The 5,103-nt window shown below is 53.0% G+C and overlaps 1 long non-coding RNA gene across 1 annotated transcript; it reads left to right on the top strand.

The window, feature by feature from the left end:
* Positions 1-953: 953 nt before the first annotated feature.
* Positions 954-4,644, top strand: LOC138923353 (uncharacterized). The gene is made up of 2 exons (XR_011436845.1): positions 954-1,152; positions 1,858-4,644. It is a non-coding gene; the product is annotated as an uncharacterized lncRNA (long non-coding RNA).
* The last annotated feature ends 459 nt before the right edge of the window (positions 4,645-5,103 follow it).

A 5,103-nucleotide genomic window follows, 5' to 3' on the forward strand; every position in this document is an offset into this window, starting at 1 on the left:
GTGGGCGCCAAGCAGCTGGGAGCAACTGGATGCCAGCGGCCAGGGGGCTGAGTCAGACTGGCAGGAACACAGCAGAGGGAGCCTGTTCTCAGCAGGTCAAGAGGGCTTCCTGGAGGAGGGAGCATGAACTAAGCTTTGATTCCTGGAGCCAGAGGGCTGCTGAGAGAATCAGGCCATCACTGCTGCCCTTCCCAGGCTCTTGCCCCACCCGACCTTGTGTTTGCCCTGTCGTATGTCTGTCCCACAACCCTGCAAGGGGGCTCTTGTCCTTTCTTGATTCTGGAGGAGAAAACCCAGGCACAGAGAGTTTACAGAGCCACACAGCTGGTGCCTGGTGGGGCCCTGGTTGGAGCTGTCAGTCTGTGGGGAGCACACAGACCCTGCAAAGGAATAAATCCCTGTCACTCACTGCCATATATTCTCTAGTGGGAGAGGGGCACAGTGTGAGCTTAGGATGGGGATTGCAAGAGGTGAGGCAGGCGTCACAAAAGAGGGAATTTTTGAAGGAGGCTCTTGCAGGATGAGTAGGAGTTTGTCCAGGGCAGAAGAGACAACTGCTAAAGCATGGAAGTGAGAGAGAGAGCCAGCCAGGAGGATCTGGCCACCCGCTTGAGTGTCGCTGGGGCGTGGGGCTCGAGGCAGCCGAACCTGGGACCAGTAGGTAGCAATAGAAGACACTCCAGAATTGTTCATTGGATGAGTAAATGAATGAATGAATTGCGTCCCGAGAGTTTCTTAGTATGTAGCAGGAGCTCAAGAAATACTCGTTAAAGGAATGAATGAACGGGGTTTCCCTGGCCTAGCACCTACAGGCCCTCAGTGAATATTTGCTGAATGGGTGAATGAGTTAATGAAGCGATGATGTAATGGCATCACTGGGGGAGGTGGCCGCCCCGGCCTCGGCCTCGCGCTCGCGCAGCCTGTGACTCCGCCGCCGGGTCCCCGCCGCCCCCGCCCCCATCGGTGCGCGCTCTAACGCGGAGCAGATGGCGGGGCGGCGGGGCGGCCAGCCGGGCCTGATTAGGGCCCCCTCCCGCCGGCGGCCGTTGGCGCTTTGAAGTGAGCCGCTGCGGGCCGCTGGCCGCCGGCGTCCCTGCCGCCAGGCCGTGGGTCCGGGGCTGGCGGCGGGGCTGGCGGCGCGTGTTTATCCAGGTGCGGGCTGGGGGCTGGGCGCGGGGATCCTCTTTCCTCCAGGCCCATCTGGGACTTCAAAGCGCAGCGCCGGGCTCAAAGGCGGCCTGGGGGTGGGGCGGGGGGCGGGCGCGCTGGCTTCCTGCGCTGGGCCGGCCCCAGGCCAGCGGGGGGCCTCTAGCACAGCAGGCCCCCACCCCCACCCCGGAGAGCGCTTTGTTGAGCGCCTACTGTGCGCCAGGCGCTGTGCTCCGCAGCTGCGCGTGAACAATCACCTGCCCTCTCAGTACATCTACAGAGACAGGCAATGCTACGACCCCCATTTTACAGGTGAGGAAACTGAGGCTCAGAAAGGCCAAGGACTTGCCTAACACTTCTAGGGCCGCTGGCCTGGCAAGGCCTCTCTGCAGCCCTGCCCTTGGGAGCGGTCCCTCTGCAGCTGCGCCTGAGGCTCAGCCCTCCCGGCCCGGGGCACAGTGGTTCCAGTTCATTATAAAAGTAGAGGCTGGCACTCTTGAGCCCCTACTATGTGTCAGGTATGTGCCAGACATGTGCTAGCGCTTCATCTGCCCACACCACCCTGGGAGGTGGGCGTGGTGGTGGTTGTCCTCCCTTAAAAGCCGCAGGGCTGATAAATGCCAGAACCAGGATTCGAACCTAGGGCCAGCTGGCTCCAGACTTCTCCCTCTGCCCATCAGATTCTACCTCACTTCTTTCTATCAGCAGAACAACCAATAGAACTGAGTTGTCTACAGCCTCAGAAGGCCTCCTCTCAGGACTCAGGCACCAGCAGCCCTGGCATCTCCTGGGATCTTGTTAGAAATGCAGACCTCAGGCCCCTGCCTGGACCTGCAGAATGCAAGCTGTGTTTTACCAGATCCCCAGTGAACTGGATACACGTTGAAGACTGAGGAGCGCTGGAGTATAAGGACATTTTGGCTAAAAGTCTGCTATCGTCACTGTGTGGGAACCTGTCTTCGGGAAGCTGTACCTCCCTCATCAGACTGGGAGCTCCTCAAGGCAAGAGCTGAGCCTTCTCCAGCAGAGCAGAAGTGCTTCTGGGGCGGTGGCTGTGCTTTCCCGATAGGCTGGGCTCTCCCCGTGGACAGGTGTAGGGCCTCCCTTACTGAACGGAGAAGCTGGCGAAAGTGGACCTCATTCTCAGTCCCAGCCCAGGAGCTTGCTAGAAGCCTGTGGTGCCTCTGCCATCTGACTGGGAGTCTCTATGTTCACTAATGGGTCACCTCCCTCAGACTTGGGATCCTCTGTGAAACCTGGCTCTCACTGGGGTCAGGAGCCACCTGCAAGAAGCAGTGGCTGGTGTCCTTGCTCCCCCAGAGGACGGAGAAGTCCAGGGTGGAGGTATGCCTTCACGCCAGCATCCTCATGACCCTGTGCCTGGCCCTAGAGGGTCCTGGAGGGGTGGGGGTGGAGGAGAGGGTGGATGTCACAGTGGGGTCATGTGTGCCGCCTGACGCCAGGCCTCTCTGGGCAAACATTTGTCCTTGTGTGTCAGCCAGGGACTGTTCAGGCGGCAGGAAGCCCGAGGGCGGGTGCAAGAGTGAGCCTGCTGGCAGCAGGACGGTATTTTTAGAGCTTTGACTGACGGTCCTTTATTAAGCTGTTGCTGCCTCCACCCCGGCCCCCAGCCCCTTCTGGCCTGGACAAGAAAGAAAGCACATTGTCATTTTGTTAAGAGGGTCCTGGCAGCTCTGCCTTGGTCCCTCCCTGAGTGGACAGGTTATTTCTCGCCGTGTCTGGGGTCCAGGCACCCCTGCTGGCACTCCCAGCGTGCCCTGCAGCCTGCCCCTTCACACATCTGGCAGTGATAAATGGCTTCAGCATCGCTGCCATCACCTTGCACCCTCTGATCCCACTCACTTTGTTCTCCCTTTAAAGCCGTGGGCGGGTGGGGGGGCTCTCTCTCTTCTTCCCCTTCTCCGTCAGCCGTCTCCTGGATACTTGCAGGCCTGTGCTCTGATACCACTTGAAAGGGACCGCAACACTAAGTTATCTGGTCTGGGAAGTGCGGCCGCGAGTCGTCTGTGCCGACTGGTGGAGCATGTGGGGCGGGAGAGCACGCCTGTGTGTGGATGTCTGTGCATGCCTGTGTTTGCTCGTGTGTGTATAGATTTGGGAAGGTGTTAATATGTGTGCCTTTTAATTATTATAGCTTTATAATTTATTTTGATCTCCAGTAAGCAAGACTGCCCCATTCCCACCCCATACACAGACATCTACTGTTCTTTTAAGGGTTTCCACTCTTAAGAATATGCCCAACAAATTCGTGCACAAATATGGATCAAAAGACAAGTACCAGTATGCTATTTGCAGTATCTCCAAGCTGGAAACTTCCCAAATGCCTGTGAACAGTAGAATGGATAAATGTATGGTGAGAGAGTCGTATCTTGGGGTGCCACACAGAAAGGAGAACAAACAATCGACAGCTCATGCAACAATATGGATTTGCAGAATAACAAAGTTGAGTAAAGGAAGCCAGATACAAAAGAGTACATATGGTATGATACCGTGCACAGAAGGTTCAAAAACAGGCACAGCTAGTCAACTAAGATAGAGACCAGGAAAGTGGTTACCCCTAAAGGGGGTAGTGACTGCAGGAGGTGCTGGGGGCTTCCTGATCTGGTCTCGATTATCTGGGAATGCTCTCTTTATGAAAATTCTTTGAGCCGTACACGTCTGATTTGTGCACTTTTCTGAGTGAGTGCAATTCTTGTGTCACAGTCCTCCACAGGATTTTTAGAATCAGCTTATCAAGTTCAGTGAAAAATGGCATTGGGGTTGTGGTTGGAATTCCATTATATTATAGATTAATTTGGGAAGATTGCCCTATTTACGGCATTAGTTATTTTCCTCCATGAACATAGTATATCTCCACTCATTCAGATCAACTTTTATGTCTCCTCAGTAAAGTTTTATGGTTTTCTCCAGAGTCCTGTGAATTTCTGGTTAGGTTTATTCCAAGGTGCCTTGTGTATTGTTGTTATTGTGAAGGGGATTTTTTTTCTCTTATGCTTTCAAATAATTTTTTAAAAATATATACAATGTAAAATTTACCATTTTAACCATTTTAAAGCATAGAGTTTAGTGGTATTAATTACATTCATGTTCTGCAACCATCACCACCATCCATCTCCAGAACATCTTCATCTTCCCAAACTGAAGCTTTCTACTCACTAAACACTGGTCCATTCCCTTCTCCCCCAGCCCCTGGAAACCACCATTCTATTTTCTGTCTCCATAAATTTACCTATACGCGGTGGAATCAGACAATGGTTGTTTTTTTGTGACTGGCTTATTTCACTTAGCACAATACCATCAAGATTCATCCATGGTATGGCAAGTGACAGAATCTCATTCCTTTTTAAGGCTGAATGATTCTATTGTATGTATAGACCACATTTTGTTTATCTGTTCGTCCGTTGATGGACACTTGGGTTGCTTCCACCTTTTGCTTCTGTGAATAACGCTTCTGTGAACATGGATGTACGAGTATCTGTTTGAGTCCCTGCTTTCATCCCTTTGGGGCCTATACCCAGAGCTGAAATGGCTGGGTCATATGGTAATTGTAGGTTTAATTTTCTGAGGAACTGCCATAGTGTTTTCCGTAGTGGCCGCACCATTTTACTTCCAATTAGTTTTGCTGGTGTTTACGAAAGCTGTTGGGTTTTTGAAAAATTGATCGTGCAGTTGTGTGCACATTCCTGAGTGTGCACATGCGTAGAGTTGTGTGTGTGTGTGTGCGGTCACACACAAGAGCATGACCTTTAGATGATTTGGAAAGCTTCTGGCTGCGTGGCACAGACACCCCACCTCAAACTGCTTAAAGAGCTGAGGGCTTTATTATTTCCCTACCCAGGCGTCTAGAGGTACGGTGGGCTCTGGCCACGACAATCAGCAGCCCAATGATACCATTCTTTCTCTCTTTCCACCCTGCCACCCTCAGAGCCAGAT

This window comes from Equus caballus, chromosome 3, assembly GCF_041296265.1.
Source record: "Equus caballus isolate H_3958 breed thoroughbred chromosome 3, TB-T2T, whole genome shotgun sequence".
Taxonomy (NCBI): domain Eukaryota; kingdom Metazoa; phylum Chordata; class Mammalia; order Perissodactyla; family Equidae; genus Equus; species Equus caballus.